General features: G+C 44.5%; 1 protein-coding gene across 15 annotated transcripts in view; it reads right to left on the bottom strand.

Annotated features, from left to right (window-relative positions):
• Window positions 1–16,656, bottom strand: part of SEMA5B (semaphorin 5B) — a 543,893-nt gene that overhangs the window by 340,336 nt on the left and 186,901 nt on the right. For 13 of the 15 annotated variants that reach the window (XM_039330065.1, XM_039330083.1, XM_039330082.1 and 10 more), the window contains one exon: window positions 5,244–5,307. The gene's annotated coding sequence lies outside the window, so the exon portion shown is untranslated. The remainder of the gene's footprint in view (window positions 1–5,243; window positions 5,308–16,656) is intronic. The other 2 variants (XM_039330076.1, XM_039330077.1) reach the window with 1 other exon arrangement.

Below are 16,656 nucleotides of genomic sequence, written 5' to 3'. Positions count from 1 at the left end.
TATATGGAGGTGCATGTCCTCCATTCACAGTGCAGCAGCTCCATTTCTATGAAACAAGAATAACAATACAACTCCCCAACTCTTACCAGGCATAACCTTATCAATCTGAGTGAATATGCTAAATCCTCTTTTTATTACACACAACAGACACTTCCCAAATAGAGCATCTGCAGAGCATGGGTGCCTAGAAAGGAAGGAAAGCAAAGGATAAAATGTGCAGGGCAACATCATTACACTAATGACATGAGTTCCATATTTACATCAGATGTTGGAACACAAATTAGGGTAGCATTTGCATGGTGATGTCACCATATGTGAGTTACCCTTCTGGTGTCACTGCAATTTGCTGTAGATCAGGGGTGTCAAACTCACAACATCATGTGACATGTCACGACGTATCGTGACTTTTTTTCCACTGCCAGCAATGGGGTGGGCGTGGTTTCGGCATGACGCATCCGGTCCGCAGGCCGGCAGTTTGACACTCCTGCTGTAAATGCTGCTACTGTTTCAGAATATCTTCACAATTATAGTTTATAAAATGGTTGAACAACTGATTTACTTTGAGGAAAAATTATAAAAATTGGCAGAAGTTCCCAATTACCTGTAAAAAAGGTCCAACCATGATGTATTTTTTAAAATTTTCTATTAATCCCCCCCCCCAGCCTGTTATTTTCTCATATAAACTTTCTCTCAAGAAAAATCTTCCCACCCATTGATTAAAACAGTTTTCAACAGCTGCTGATTAAATTATCTGATAGTGTCTGAGAAAAGTCATCAATTGCTCCTGAAATAAAAAGGTGAAATCAATGAGTTTTTCATTACAGGCTACTGACTGACCAAACAAAATAGAGATCCAATAAGTACATTAAGTAAACAGCATCATAACGCATACCAGGTGGCCAACTTGGCTCAATATATAATCATCTGCACACATAAAATTAGACAGGTAATTATTTGTCAATAGCCTGAAAATTAAGACTAAACATCAATTAAAGACAAAAGAAATGAACCAGAATTCTCAAGAAGCTAAACAATTAAAACCCTACCCTTCAAAATCTAATACAGATAACAAACTGTTATAGGGCAAAAGAAAATTATTAAAACTTTGCTAAGGGACTTTAACAATGGGCCCATAAGAGCAGGCAACTTATGAACTATCTTCCATCTACAGCCTCTTCTTCCTCCCCAAACTAACCTCAAGTGCAGACAACACTAAGCAATTTCAGTCCATTTATAGAGAAGTAATAAAGGTAGTAGAAAGAAATAAGTCCCATAGCAGCAGCACTTAGAATGAGATCATTGTACAACATATTTGTACAATGGTTGCTGGAACTGGGTATGTCTAGTTTAATGAAGAGAAGGACGAGGGATGATATGATAGCAATGTTCCAATATCTCAGGGGTTGCCACAAAGAAGAGGGAGTCAAGCTATTCTCCAAAGCACCCGAAGGCAGGACAAGAAGCAACGGATGGAAACTAACCAGAGAGAGAAGCAACCTAGAACTAAGGAGAAACTTCCTGACAGTTAGAACAATTAACCAGTGGAACAACCTGCCTCCAGAAGTGGTGAATGCTCCAACACTGGAAGTTTTTAAGAAGAGACTGGGCAGCCATTTGTCTGAAATGGTACAGGGTTTCCTACCTGAGCAGGGGGTTGGACTAGATGACCTCCAAGGTCCCTTTCAACTTTATTTTTGTTGTTGTTGTTGTTGTTGTTGTTGTAGTATAGTAAGAGAACCCAGAAATGAACATATAGTTCAAAAAAAATAAGGAAATTATCTAATAAGATATCAGGGGGAAGAACTTGAGATTTGAGAAATGACAATCATAAGATCTTTTGCGAGAAGTTGGAAGGTCTGATTGAACTTTTGTTTTTTTAGCCCCACAAACTTCTTTCGTTTCCCTGCACACAGAGGCAGAGAAATGCAATGGAGAAACGCAACGCAACTGAAAAGCAGGTAAGCAAAGAAATGCTTGGGGGAAGCAAGGGGTAACTGAGCGGTGGTGGGGCAAGCTCTCCAACTCCGCAGTAGTGGAAAAACACGATAGATCTGGAAAGCAGGTGGCAAGACAAACACCCCTAAGGGTGCCAGGCATTCTCTCCAGTAGCTGCCCAGGCCCGCTGGAGGGAGCAATAGAGATGAATCACAGAGTAGCAATATGACACAGGAAACAAATACAATAGAGATGAATGATAGAGCTGCATATAAGGTAAACATAACACCCATAACAAAGGCTGGCATCTACCGGTACTAAAATGCAGCGGCATTCCAGCTCTGGCAGGGCAGGGGCAGCTGGCATGGGCACTGCAGGCAGGATGCCTGCTCGCTTCAGCACCCTCCCCGACCCTCCGGGGCTCTGCCTGCTGCTTCAGTGGTTGTGTGGACAGAACTGCGAAGGGGGTCAGGTGGCCAAAAGTGCCAGCAGTCTATGTCGGAAGGTGAGTGAAAGGGAAGAGGCAGGCAGGTGGGCGGGGCCTTAACTAGGGCTTATTTTGGGGGTAGGGCTTATATTAGGTCCACCCCAAAAATCAAGATAGGGCTTATTTTTGGGATAGGTCTTATTTTTGGGGAAACACAGTAAGCAGTAGGAAGAGAGTAGAAACATGCATGATTCTATCCTAGCCACCCTATTGTTTTGGTTCTGTTATTATCTTCATTAAAATAATAATAATAATGAATTATTCTAATGGGAACACATAGTCATCTTAAAATATTATTACTTACTGCAAAAACGGCTCATAATTTGCATGCATTGGTCTTTCCAATACCTCTCTCAAACCTTCTCCAGGGAAGGAAATTAACGGAAGCACATTAAAATAAGTTACTTCGCTATCCAAAAAACCATATATAGAAATTATATATGCTAATCCATCAAGCTCAAGATTGACCCAAGGTAATGGGTAATCATCAGTAACTGATAATTTTTTAACATGCTTCAGAGAAACAGATATATATTGTCCCACAAAAATGTAAAAAATAATTAAAAACTCAAAGGGAAGATTTGAAAAGACTGGGTCTTTTCTGATGTCAGTTTTCTATGCTATGTTTCACCTTCCACCATGACAAACCATTTTGTCAAAGCAACTAGAAATAGCAGCCAAATCAGCCCACTAGCTAATTTTTTTCCTCCATCTTAGCCCAGAATGACAATGCACAGCATTGGAGGGCATGATATAGAACTACAAAAAGCTGCTGACTTTTTTCTCCACCAATCCTGAGGGACAATCAGGTATCCCCACCAATCCTGATGTTATCTTGTACTCACTCAATACTTACCTAATGCCTGATCAATCACAGAATAGATATTATTTTATCCTATTTTCATATCCAACCAACAGTGAGAAGAAGGAAGGAGATAGACAGACCAGGAGAGCTCAGGATGGAGCTACAGATGAAGCAAAGCCACTATTCACATTTTCATGACTAAGCAGATATTTAGAAATACAGACAGTCCCCATTTAGTGATCAAAATTGAGACCAGCAACTCACTGTTAAACAAAACAGGGGTTTGGAGTTTAGGTTTATGACACCACTTTCCATTTTGTTGTTAAGTGAGTCACTGGAGATCATTAAGTAGACATCATATGATCGCAACTTGCAATTTTGCTGCCATCTTCTCCATTAACTCTGCTTGTTGAAAGCTGGTTGTGAAGCATGCAAATAGCAATTACATAACTGAAGGACACTGCAACAGTTGTACATTCCCGCTAGTGGTGAAATGTCCAAATATTGATCACATGACTGCATGGATACTGTGAAAGTTGTAAATGCAATAATCAAGCATACAGTTACTTTTTCAGAGCCATTGTAACTTCAAGTGGTCACTAAAGAGGGCAGTTATTAAATGAGGGCTACCTGTAACCAAATCCTCAAACATCTGCTATGTGGCTTGACAAAGGAGCCCCCTTCAAAATGTGACATATCTACCCCAAGTTGTAGACCCCAGTTTAGCCACCTCAGACAGCTTTGTAATGCTTGAGACTGCAAAAGAATTAGAGGATGAAATCACCACATCACAGATTTTTCATATCCCATAAAAGACTGGCAATGTTCTCCTGAGAATATGGGACGCCCAAATCAATATGGCTCAGCCACGATCAACTTTCCACCAAAATCATCCAAAATATTTTCTCCAGGATTGACATGGCACAGCGTAGCCCAACTTACAAACACTCAAAAAAGCTTCAGTCCCATCCTTGTGCTGATGTAGTAAAGTCAGGACCATGATAACCAAGCCCTTCCCCTTCTTCCACAAAATATTTATGGAGTCTGGCACAAGTATTAGTGTAGAATTTCCAGCTGTTCAAAGGTTTGTGATACCTCAGTCTTAATAAGAGACCACACTTAGATCTGCACAATGAGCCAAGGTAAACAACCTGATGAGAAATCTCAAATCTAGGAATGGAGGAAGCATTGGTGGTTTGGCAAGTTAGAGACAAGACCAATATTTAGGCTTGTAAGAAACAGCTTAACCGGCAGAAAAGGCAAACACAGCAGGCCTCTGGTGACTGAGGTCAGCTGCAAGACCTGCAGCAGATCCAAGCAGTCACAGCCATCTGAATTAAACCAACAGCAGATGTTAACCAGTTGTCAAGTCCAATCCAAGTCCCAAATGCACTTGGAGGAAGGATGCAAGTAAGCAGAACCTCTGGAAAAGTGGCAGATGGCTCATAGCTGAAAGGTTTGCCAAAAGTAATAACAAGTGGCCAGTTGCTGGGAATGGCAGAAACAACATGAAGCAAGGGCAAACTTAATAGACCTTCAGTCACCAAGAGGTTCTAACAAAACTTCTCACAGACTAATCTGCAAAAGCCAAGATCTGTTGCCCACCTCCTGTAAGATAAATAACATTGCCACCGATGCAGTTTCAATGTTCTGACTTACAGTTTGGTCATGTTAATGCACCACTATGACTTTAAACAGCGTTAGTGTTATAACCAGCTCAAACTCTAATCTTATTTTTGGAATATGTCTTTATAAGTGCTGCTGCTTTTTGCTGTGTCCTAGGTGGTCACAATCACTAAAAAATACATCTGTAATCTCAATTCAAACCAGCCTTTCCCCCTTTCCCCTAAAAATGCTGGTAGAAATTTCATACTACTGTACTAAATAACCTGTGGGAAAACTGCCATCAGGATGCAGCTGAAGTCAAAGGAGTAGAAGCACAAGAGGCTAAAAAGGAAGTTTTCAACAGATTTAAAAATAAAAAGAAAAAAGAAAAGCTGGCCTGAAAATACTCACTGCCACTGCATCACCAGTGTCTCATGTTGAAATCCATAGTCTGTTGTTGTAATCCTGCTGCTGCCTGCAAGAAAAACAAGCACTATGAAGTGTGTGCTGGGAATTAATCAATATATCAAGTATCAGCAGAACTGGATCTTGATTTCACAAATATTTAAACCTAAACATAAAACCAGAGTCTTCTCTATTCAACATTTTTTTAATCTCCACCATTATGGAGACTCAGAGACAGCCCAGCACTCAAGGACGCTCCCTGCCTATAGAATCTATCCTTGACTGATAGCTTTATTTTTCCATGTAATGTTGAATTTTTCAATTGATCAGATAGAAGAGTCCTTCCTTTGGCATATTATTTCACTAACCGAATGTTAGTGATGTTCATTCACCGAATGTTCACTAACCGAACATTTAATTAAGGTTGAGCACAGAACCTTTTTTGGATGGGGGGCTGTCTTCTTCCCATCACCTTATGGCCACAATTGCTTAACCATCCTGAAAGCATGGTTCCTCAACAAAGACAGGAAAAACACAAAAACTGTAACCCCAGCCGTAAAAAAAAGACTTAATGTTTTTTAAACAACAATCCTAAACCCCAGAAGGAAAAAAAGACATCTAAGTCCTACTCAAACAGATGTCATAATCCCACCCACTTTCTATCATCACATACCCACTGAGGCTTTCCCAAAGATGTTAAACACAATCACTAACCCCCCCCCCCAAAGGTTGTTCACATCAAAAGAGGACAAGATAAATTCAGACGTATTAAAGCCAACGGTTTGTGTAGAATAATCCCAAAGAAACTAGCTCCATTCATTTGGGAGCCTGCTACTCTAACATACAGCAAACAGATTATTTAATGCATACCAAATGGCAATTATATATTGTGAGTTGCTGTGCAAAACATAGGAATTAGTTAACATGCACATTCATTCCTAGCACTAAATTCTTAGAGAGCTATCTGCCTCCACTCAGGAAATAGAAACATGTGTGACCTTTGTATTCAATCCAACTCAATCAAATACAGCTCATTCTGAAGTTCACTGCGTTCTCAACATGATTCAAAGCACTTGGCAAATAGTTTTAAGAAATAAACAAATCTGAGAAAAATCTGAAACTCTCTAATGACCACTAAAAAAACAAATATAGCCTGCTTTGCAACTCAAGGATATCTCAGCATTTCATTTTTCCCAAGTATTACCATGCTTAAATAACTAGGGGGAGGTGGAATTCATTTGAATGCTATTCTGTATCCAAAGCTTCTTCTCCCATAGATGGAAGGAAATGTTTCAATCCAATTAGATCCCTAATGTGCCATTTTTGTACCCGCACAAGAAGTATTCATCAGTCTTTATATTAAGAAGCTTTCATATGTTAACACTGTGTGTGTGTGTGTGTGTGTGTGTGTGTGTGTGTGTGTGTGTGTGTTTTTGTATGACAGAATTCTATCAATGGGATTTGATTCTGAAGCACCAAAACTGGAAGAGGGTTAGTAAAAGTGTCTCATTTCTCTGCTCCTCTCTCTTCTCTGAAGTGCTCAAAGCAACTCTTTCCACCGCAATGTCACAGTGATAACCACCTTTAAAAGGAATGACAGATTGAGGAGATGACACAAATTAATATTTAAAGGATAAAACTGAATATAAAAAAAATCATTGCAAAAATCAAGGCAAGAGTCAATGGTATTACAGCTGAGTGCTGGAGACCCAGATTCAAGCACCCATTCTCTTACAGCCTCACAAGTTGTGTATAAATGCAGCCATGCACTCAGACAGAGGCAGAATGTTAATGAATTTTTTTTTTTAAAAAAAAAGCAACCACTATCAAAAATCTAGGCTGTGAACCCCCCAGAGTTTGGTACAAGCTGGGCAGCAACATAAATGTTAGAATAAATGAAATAAAATGTAAAGTAACCAAGCCTTTTACCCATGGAGCCGTTGCTCCTGTTATTCTGGGGCCAGATCTACTGACCTGCCTCAACGCTTTGACTTATACATGCAAACAAATGGGGCGTTGTCTTACCTGAACGCCTTTTCTCAGCAGGATGATGTAGAGTCCAAATGGATGGGTTCTATGACGGCCTTCCTGCCTGGCAGACTGGGTAAAAACTTCGGCCACACCCCTTCCTTTGGGCGTGACCCCAGTTTTGACTTAGGCGAGAAACTTTGTTGGAATTAACCTTGCAGCTCTTTATTATATCTTTATTATATCCCTGCCTAGACCTATCCTCTGGGTGGGCTTGGACTCTACATCATCCTGCTGAGAAAAGGCGTTCAGGTAAGACAACGCCCCTTCTCCAGCAGGATGACTGTAGAGTCCAAATGGATGGGACATACCAAAGCCCTCATGTCCCCCTGGGAGGGAATGTCTAGGCTACCGAACTCTGAGCAGATACGACCTGTTGAAGAACTCTTCTGCCAAAAGCCGCGTCTGCTGCTGCTAGGGAGTCTAAACGGTAATGTCGAATGAAAACCGAAGGTGAGGACCAGGTTGCGGCCCTGCAAATCTCCTCCACCGGAGCTTGCGTTAGCCACGCCGCAGATGTGGCTGCGCTCCGAGTTGAGTGGGCAGTCACCTGAGTGGGTGCTGGCAAATCCTGTGAGACGTAGGCCTGCGCTATGCAGGCTCTGATCCACCTGCCTATGGTGGAAGAAGATACCTTCTTTCCCATAGTTGATGGTTGAAAGGACACAAATAATGCTTCCGTCTTTCGGAAAGCCGAGGTGCGTTTCACGTAGAAACACAGTGCTCTCCGTACGTCTAGCTTGTGCCATCTGTGTTCTAGCTTATGTTTGGGTCTTGGACAGAAATCAGGAAGCGTAAGTTCCTGAGATCTGTGAAAGGTGCTATTTACCTTCGGGATGAAGGTCGGGTCTGGTCTAAGAACGACCCTGTCTTTGAAAAAGGTACACAGATCCTTCCTTACTGACAGTGCTGCTAGTTCTGAAATTCTCCTTGCCGAAGTAATTGCCACAAGGAAAGCTACCTTCAGTGATAGGTGATGGAGTGAGCATGTTTCAAGAGGTTCGAAGGGTGCAGATGTCAAGGCTAGAAGGACCCTAGGCAGGTTCCAGGACGGGTACCTGTGTATGACTGGGGGCTTTGTGTTAGACGCCCCTTTTAAAAAGGCATTAATCGCTGGATGTTGTGCTAGGGAAGTTAAGTTGTCGCAGGAGAGTACGGTTGAGAGGGCCGATATCTGTCTGCGGATGGTATTGACTGATAGGCCCCTATTAAGACCCTCCAATAGGTAGTCTAGGATATTGGGGATAGATACTGCGGTCGGGTCTAGGTGAAGCGAAGCGCACCACCTACAGAATCCCTTCCATGTAGCGTCGTAGATCCTATTGGTGGACGCCCTTCGTGATGCCTGTATGATCGATATCACCCCTGCAGAATAAGATTGTTTAGTTAAGCTTTGCCGCTCAAATGCCAAGCGGCTAGTTGTAGCCACTGGGGATCTGGGTGTACAAGCTTGCCCTGACTGAGTTTTACCCTGTCCGGGGGAATCCTCCACGGAGGTGATATCGAAAGGTCCACGAGGTCGGCAAACCACGGGCGCCGTGGCCAGTGAGGGGCAATGCAGACCATTTCTGCGCCCTCCAGGATCATCTTGCGTATGGTTGCCGGTATTAGTGGCAGCGGTGGGAAGGCGTACAGGAGTTGCGCCGGCCACCGGCACCTGAGAGCATCCGTTCCCTCCGATCCCGGGGACGGGAATCTGGAGAAGAACCTGGGGAGTTGTGTATTCTTGTGGTTGGCAAATAGATCTAGGTGCGGTTGTCCGAACCTCCGGGAGATCTCCTCGAAGAGAGCCGGGTCCAGACGCCATTCCGACTGGTCCACCTTGGCTCTGCTCAGGGAGTCTGCCTGGGTGTTTGTTTCCCCTGAGATGTGTTCCGCTCTGATGGAACTCACATTGGCTTCTGCCCACCGAGCCAGAGCCAATGCTTCTTTCATTAGTTCCACTGATCTCGTTCCTCCCTCCTTGTTTACATGTGCCTTGGCTGCTACATTGTCTGTAAGCACGAGGACGTGTCTCCTCGTTACTAGGTGTGAGAAATGACGGAGGGCCAGGTGTATGGCCCGGAGCTCTAGCCAGTTGATGCTGTGTGACAGGTCCTTCTGACCCCACTGGCCCTGTGCTATCTGGGTCCCCAGATGGGCTCCCCATCCGAACAGGCTCGCATCTGTCGTGAGCGTGACCCTGTTCGGTTCCCTGAATATGCTCCCCTTGAGTGTCATGGGGGATAGCCACCATTTTAGTGATTTCATCACCTGTGCTGGTACCAGCACACTCCTGTTGGAGGTGCTGAGGTTCCTCCTCTGGTAGGGTAGGAGGAACCACTGCAACTCCCTCGAGTGGAGCCTTGCCCATGGGATGATGCCCATGCAAGATATCATCTTTCCCAGGAGCTTCGAGAGTTGTAGCAAGGGCACTCTCCTGATCTCTTGAATTTGGTGGATTAGCTTGGATATGTTGATCAGTCGCTCCTGGGAAAGGAATACCCTGCACTGTGACGTGTCTATCACCGCGCCCAGGTGTTGCAGTCTCCTTGAGGGAATGAGGTGGCTCTTGTTTAGATTGACCGAGAATCCGTGCCCCTGTAGGGTTCGGATTGTGGTCCTGAGGTCTGTCCTTGCTTGTTCCCGAGATCTGGACTGAATCAAGATGTCGTCCAGATAAAACTGGACGCGAACCGGAATCAACCTGAGATGGGCCGCTAGTACAGCTAAGATCTTTGTGAATACCCTTGGTGCTGACGACAGTCCGAAGGGTAATGCCCTGTATTGGTAATGTCGCCCCGCGTAGGTAAATCTGAGGAATTTCCGGTAGCTGGAGTGGATGGGGATGTGTAGGTACGCCTCTGTGAGGTCTATTGAGGATAGTAGATCGTCTTCCCTGACGCTGGCTAGTATGGACTTTAAGGAGTGCATCTTGAACCTCCTGTACTTTATGAAATAGTTCAGGCCCTTCAGGTCCAAGATTGCTCTCCACCCTCCTGATGTCTTTGGGATAACGAAGAGGATAGAATAAAATCCTCTTCCTTCCTCTTCCTTTGGTACCTTCTCTATTGCTTGAATTGACAGGAGGTGATCTATGGCCGAAGTTATCAGCCTTGTCTTGTGTGCTCTTCTGGAGATGGGACATCTGATGAACCGGTTTGGAGGGGGAGAACAGAAGTCTAAGGTCAGGCCATGCCTGATCGTTTCCAGGACCCAGGCGTCGGTAGTGGTCTGTTCCCAGACCTCGGTGAAATTTCCTAACCGACCCCCGATGGGTGTATCCTGTTTGGCGTCACTTGGTACGCTTAAAGGATCTGCCTCCCGCTCCTCTATATGGGCGTCTGGACTGGAACTGGCCCCTGGCTCCCGGGCTTTGGCGATCCTGGGTTCGATCCTGTCTCGGGTAGAAGGATCGTGAGCCTCTGGGCCAGTCCCAGGATTGCCCTGATCGAAAGGGCTGCCTCCATTCCCAGGGGCTTCCTGGGCGGGAGCCCTGCCTCCGGAAGTCCTGACTGCCTCTCCTGTCTAACTTCTTTGATGGATGTACTAGGATTTTTTTCTTGTCTCTGCCTTCGCTGACATGTGGATCCAGAATGGAACCAAATAGGGCCTCTCCACTGTATTTGGACGTCGAGAGACGCCATTTGGACCTCAGGTCTGTCTTCCAGTTTTTGAGCCACAGTAGCCTACGCGAGGCCACTGTGGCCGCAATGGATCTTGCCGCATACTTTGTTGCGTACAGTGAAGCGTCAGACATGAACTGAGAGGCCGCGAGGAGTTTGGCCAATGTCTGGTGTACTCTGACCTGGTCTGGAGGGACCGTGCCCTGCAGTTCCCTCAGCCACATGATGCAGGCCCTCGCGAAGAATGATGATGAGGTGGCTGCTCTGGCCGCCCAGGCTGCAGCCATGTGGGAACGCCGGAAGGAGTGTTCAAATTTCTTCTCCTCAGGTTTCAAGACCTCCGCCATGTCTCCTGGAATCGCGGAGGTAGAGAATAATGAGATCAAGGGGTTATCTACAGTGGGAACCTCTAACATGTTAGAGAAGGAGGGAGATAGGTTGAAAAGCTTTCTTTCCGCGCTGTTAGGAGCCGGTGGGCTTGCAAGTGAGGACCATTGTTCCTCCAGCGTGGTCATGAAGACCTCCGCACATGGAATGTACTTGTCCTGTGGGACCTTTTTGGCAAACAGAGGGTTGGCCTCCTTGCTAGTCGATGGCCTCTCATCCTGTACTGATGTTAGGCTGACTGTGGAAACTGCCTTAATCAGGAGTGATTTTAGGAGCGCTGGGTTAAAGAGGCCAGAGCTCGTCTCCTGCTCAGGTGCGGTTTCCTCGTCCTCCGATAGGGGCATGTCTGACATGTCAAGATCTACTGAGTCACCCTCTCCTAGTTGAGAGGAAGATTCAGAGATGTTGGTAGGGGGTGGCCTAGCTCGTCCCTTACGGGGTGTGTGAAAGGCCACTTGCCCTTTGGAGGCCATGAATTGGGAGAATGCATCCTGCATGAATGCCTGAAATCGTGCCGACCATATGTTCTCCTGCGCTTTGTCGCTGGGGTGAGGCGCTGGAGTGTGGTCGGGTGAGGGAGAAGAAGCTGGTGAGGAGGGATTGGAGGAATCTAACTGTTCAGTTTCCCCAGGAGGAGACCAAGTCTTGAGCACTTCCTCGGCAGTAGGTTCTGTGCTGGTCGCCACTGGGACAGGGGAAACCAAATTTGTCCCATTGGCATTGGATCTCTGTGCCCTGCTAATTTGTCTTTCTAAAGCCAAATGTCTCCTCAGAGCCTCTCGCTCAGCCGTTTTAGACTGTCCCTTCTGAGTAAGGTGCTTTGTTTTAGCTTTCTTCTTCCCCCCCACCTCTGATTCAGAGGATCTGCGTTTTCGCTGCTGTTGTGGGGGGGACAATTGAGGGACCTGTGTGACTGAATACGAGACATTGTCTGCCATTGTGCCAGACACCCCGAGTAGGAAATGCCTGGGATGGGGGAATGAGGTACGCAGATCAGAGGCAGATGCTTGGGACTGTGCCCTCCTCTGCCTATACAAACAATGGCCGGACAGACAGGATTCTTTGGACCGAAGATCCTGCAAGGCAGTGACTAAAGGCCACTATGGGAACAGTTAGGGAAGAATGTTCCTCCTCACCTCCTCACCTAGTCCAGACAAGGTGCAGTTCATATGTCTCTCTCTCTCCCCCAGTCTGTGGCTGTGGCAACAGACCACGATAGGAAACGGTTATTTTACTTTCCCTCTTCCTTCCTCTGTCTCAGTTTCCTTGGGTAACCTCAGATCCTTGCAAGGGAAAAAGCCCTTTGTTTGCCGGAAAATGGAGTCCGGGTGAAGGCCCCGCCCCCAAGGGGAAACGGCGGGAAGATCAAGTTCCAAAATGGTGAATGGGGAAGAAGCCACGCCTCCCAATGGAAGCCCGGGAATCCACGAGGTTCAAGAGTAATGGCGGATCCTGATTTTTGCAATCAGGAAGACTCCTCTAGTCATGAGGGGCTGCGCCTTTCCTCTGGGTATAGGGGAATTCAGCGCCGGCTTTGCTCTTGCCGCGCTGTTTATCGCGCCGCTCAGCTGATCGCAGCCGAGCGGCGACCTGGTTTGCCGCTTCCCGCGCGGCTCAGCTGTTTCGCGCCGTGGCGCTCAGCTCCCTCGGCCAGGCTGCTCAGCTGTTGGGAGGGCCCGGAGGGCTACGCGCAACCCGGTGAAAACCCCCCCCCGCGCCGAACAGCTGCCCGGCGGGCCGGAAGAAAGCGAGCGATCCGGCCCGTTCCGAGCCTCCCCGGCTAGCCCCACTCACGAGTCCGCCGATCCTGTTCTAATCGCTGCCGGGAAGTTTCTCTTGTCAAGGGAAGAAGAGGGGATTCCTTTTTTTTTTTTTTTTTTGAGTTTAAATTCGTTTGTTTCTGAGAGCTGCCTCTCGCACTTGTACCAGGCTTCGAGACTGAGTCAAAACTGGGGTCACGCCCAAAGGAAGGGGTGTGGCCGAAGTTTTTACCCAGTCTGCCAGGCAGGAAGGCCGTCATAGAACCCATCCATTTGGACTCTACAGTCATCCTGCTGGAGAAAGAAAGTTCATGTTGGATAACAAGTAGTTTTGCACACTGCTCAGCTCCTCAAAAGATCACTGTTTTCTGTACTACATTAAGCTTTCCTCACTGTTTTAAAGGAGAGTTCCAGGTTAAGTACCTGATAGTAATAAATCATAGAGCAAATTACTTTCAACCTTCTCAGTCTCAAGGTCTGCTTTTAAAATAACCACTTGCAAACTTATGACCCACTCTTAATCTCAGGACATTCCAAATCCATTTATATATTTCTGCAGCTTCATGAAAGGGAAATATTCGGTATGCTTAATAACTGGATAAAGAGGGAATTTCAGAGTTCTTGTGTGCCTGAGTCTCAAGGATTTTCTTTACAACCCAGCATAAACAAAAATGAGCTATTCAAGTGCTTAGCCAGATCACAAGGCTATTTAATTTGCCCTTTCATGAAAGAAATATAACTCTGTTGGTACAGCGATTAAGCACTACACCCAGCTGCAGGAAGTACCAGACCAAGAAATGCATATCCATTTGAATGCCTTACACTATGGGTGTCAAACTCGCCACATCACATGACGTGCCGCAACGTATCATGACTTTTTTTTTGCACTGCCGGAGTTGGGATGGGCGCGGCCTCTGTATGTTGCAACCGGCCCATAGTTTGATACCCCTGCCTTATACAATACTTCACTCTTTGCTTTTAAAAGATCTTTGCAAAGCGTGAATCTTAGATAAAGATTGAAACATCTTGGTGGGACTTAGATGCGTCATTACTGAAGATTTAAAATACAAAAATAACCAGGAAAATAGTATATATTACGCCTACTCTTCCTAAAGCCAACAAAGTAAATTATTCTACTCATGCATTATTTGGGGGTCCAAAATTATGAAATGCACTATAGCATATAATCCTCAACACACATAATCAGAATCCCAAAAATACAATAGTGCAATGAGAAAGGAAGCCAATTGATACAGAGGAAGAGATTCTAATCCTGATCAATCTTTTTCAAACAGAGGGTTGCTTTGATTTCTGCATACAGATATTATTGGCTTACAATGGCAACTGAGTGTAGAACTGTCATTATTAAGTGATATAGTCATAAAGTATAATGTCATGTGACCAAGTTGCTTAGTGGTGGCATTTCTAGCCATCATTAAGCAAGGACCATGAGGTTATTAGAAGAGGACTTCATGTGACTACAACTTCCAACTTTCTGCTAGCTTCCCCACCGACTCTGCTTGTGAGAAGCTGGCAGAGAATGTCAGAAATTGTGATCATATGACCAAGGCTCTGTGTGTCGTAATAAGGAACCAGATGCTAAGTTCCCGGATGGCAATCACATGACCATGAGGACCCTGTGACAGCCAGAGCTACAAGGATCTATTGAAAGTGCCATTCGCTCAGTGCTGTTGTAACTTTGAATGATCACTGAATGAATGGCCATAAACCAATGACTTACACGTATTGGGGGCTAAAGTGGACAGAGCCAGAACCAAAATTAAAACTGAATTCCACTTGAGTTGAAATTAAATAAAGCTAATACAATTAATTCTAACCCATTTAACAATTTCCCCTTTTTGTGATGTGTTACAGTTAACCTGAAAGATTCTGTTTCCAAGGCTTTGGGAAGTGAGGTGACAAATGATGCTGGCAAGTAGAAGAGAAAGTACCAGGGTCATGTAATCACTTTTTGCAACCTTCTGACAAGCAAAGTCAATGGGGAAGCCAAATTCACTTAACAACCCTATTACTACCAGAGATTCAGTAACAAGAACGGTCATAAAATGAGGCAAACCTCTCTTAACTATCTTGCCTAGTAATGGAAATTTTGGACTCATTTGTGGTTGTAAGTGAGCAATTACCTGTGATGATTCTCCCGGATGCTTCCCCAAATACCTCTCCAGATGTCAGCTCAGAGGTAGATGAACCAGTTCCAAACACGTCTGGAGGGAAGTTGGTCAATGGCTCCAAGGAGCCCTCTGCTTGGGATTTGGCTGAAGCACAGCTGCACTTGGATAGTGCCTTGTGAATTCTGGGCTTTTCTTGCCTCGTGAACCCTCTTTGTATTGTGGATTTAATTTTGCCAGATCAGTTTATTCCAACTGGGAAACTTTCAAGTGCCTTGTGGACTCATTGGCCATTGCTCTGTGGACTAGCATTGGTCTGCTTGTAGCTGGACTTAATTGGGACAGTTCTGGGTTTTTAGTGAAGGGGTTGCAGGGAAATATTAATAAACCTACTAAACCACAGTTATGTGTTTGTGTGTGAGAGAGAGTGGGACAGCACACTACTTGTAATATCATGCACATGGAGACCTGCTTAACAACCACAACTTCTAACTGCAGTTACACTCATTAGTCAAGGACTACCTGTATATATCTATATAGATAACATAACCTTTATTGTCATTTTTGTTACTGTTGGCACAATGGCACACATCAAAAATGAAATTTAGTTGCCCGCTCTCAAAGTGAAACACATACATGACACACACCTAAACATACTATGAACAACATATGTATAGACCACACCCCTACATATACATAGCAAATAAATATGTGACCCTGTTATGGGGACAGAACATATAATGAGAGGAAATCTATACATTACTAACTGGGTTATATTTAAATTACTTTTTCTTAGCATGCTTATGAATGCATTTCCATAATTTAGCTTCAGAATGGTTCCATTTCTGTTTCTACTTTCATACTTTATTTTGATACAGTACCACAGAAGTGACCTTGGAGAAACTAGGCAATAACAGAAAGACACGACTTAAACCCAGAACAGGAGAAGAGCATTATAAAGAAAATTTAAACTGTCTGTGCCGTAAACTCTCTTGGATATAAGCAGGAGGGATAGAAACTGCTGTCAGCCTTTTAAGATTCTGTTACTTAGGCTATATCAATAAAATAGAATTCTAGTCATACCTGTGAAATCTGTTTCCTGAGCTGACCTGCCTTGAGAACAACTGACAATTTCATACTTCAGGATGGTGTTGAGTCCTTGCACCAATATAATCAAGTATATTTTCTTCTGGCTGCACATTATCTTGGTTCTTATTGTTTTACTGTTTTCTTGCTACTTCAAACTTGTAGAGTTGGGCATATACAAAATTGAATAAATGAATGAACTAATGAATTAAAAGGTTCAGGAAATCTTAAAAATCCATGCTAACCCCAAAAATACCTGGCACTGAAATTTTATTGGTTCTTTTGTGTTGTATTGGTGGTGGTGTCTTCTGGAACATAACTATTTCTTTTTTAAAAAACAACAACAACCTGTATATGCTTTTATGATCATTTTAAATAGTATGAGATTTTAAATAAATATAGTATCTTTTAATTTCTTTTTGGA

This window comes from Crotalus tigris, unplaced genomic scaffold, assembly GCF_016545835.1.
Source record: "Crotalus tigris isolate CLP2741 ecotype Arizona unplaced genomic scaffold, ASM1654583v1 scf7180000024424.1579004, whole genome shotgun sequence".
NCBI classification, from domain to species: domain Eukaryota; kingdom Metazoa; phylum Chordata; class Lepidosauria; order Squamata; family Viperidae; genus Crotalus; species Crotalus tigris.
The sequence above is the reverse complement of the archived record's forward strand: the minus strand, read 5'-3'. Positions and strand labels throughout refer to the sequence as shown.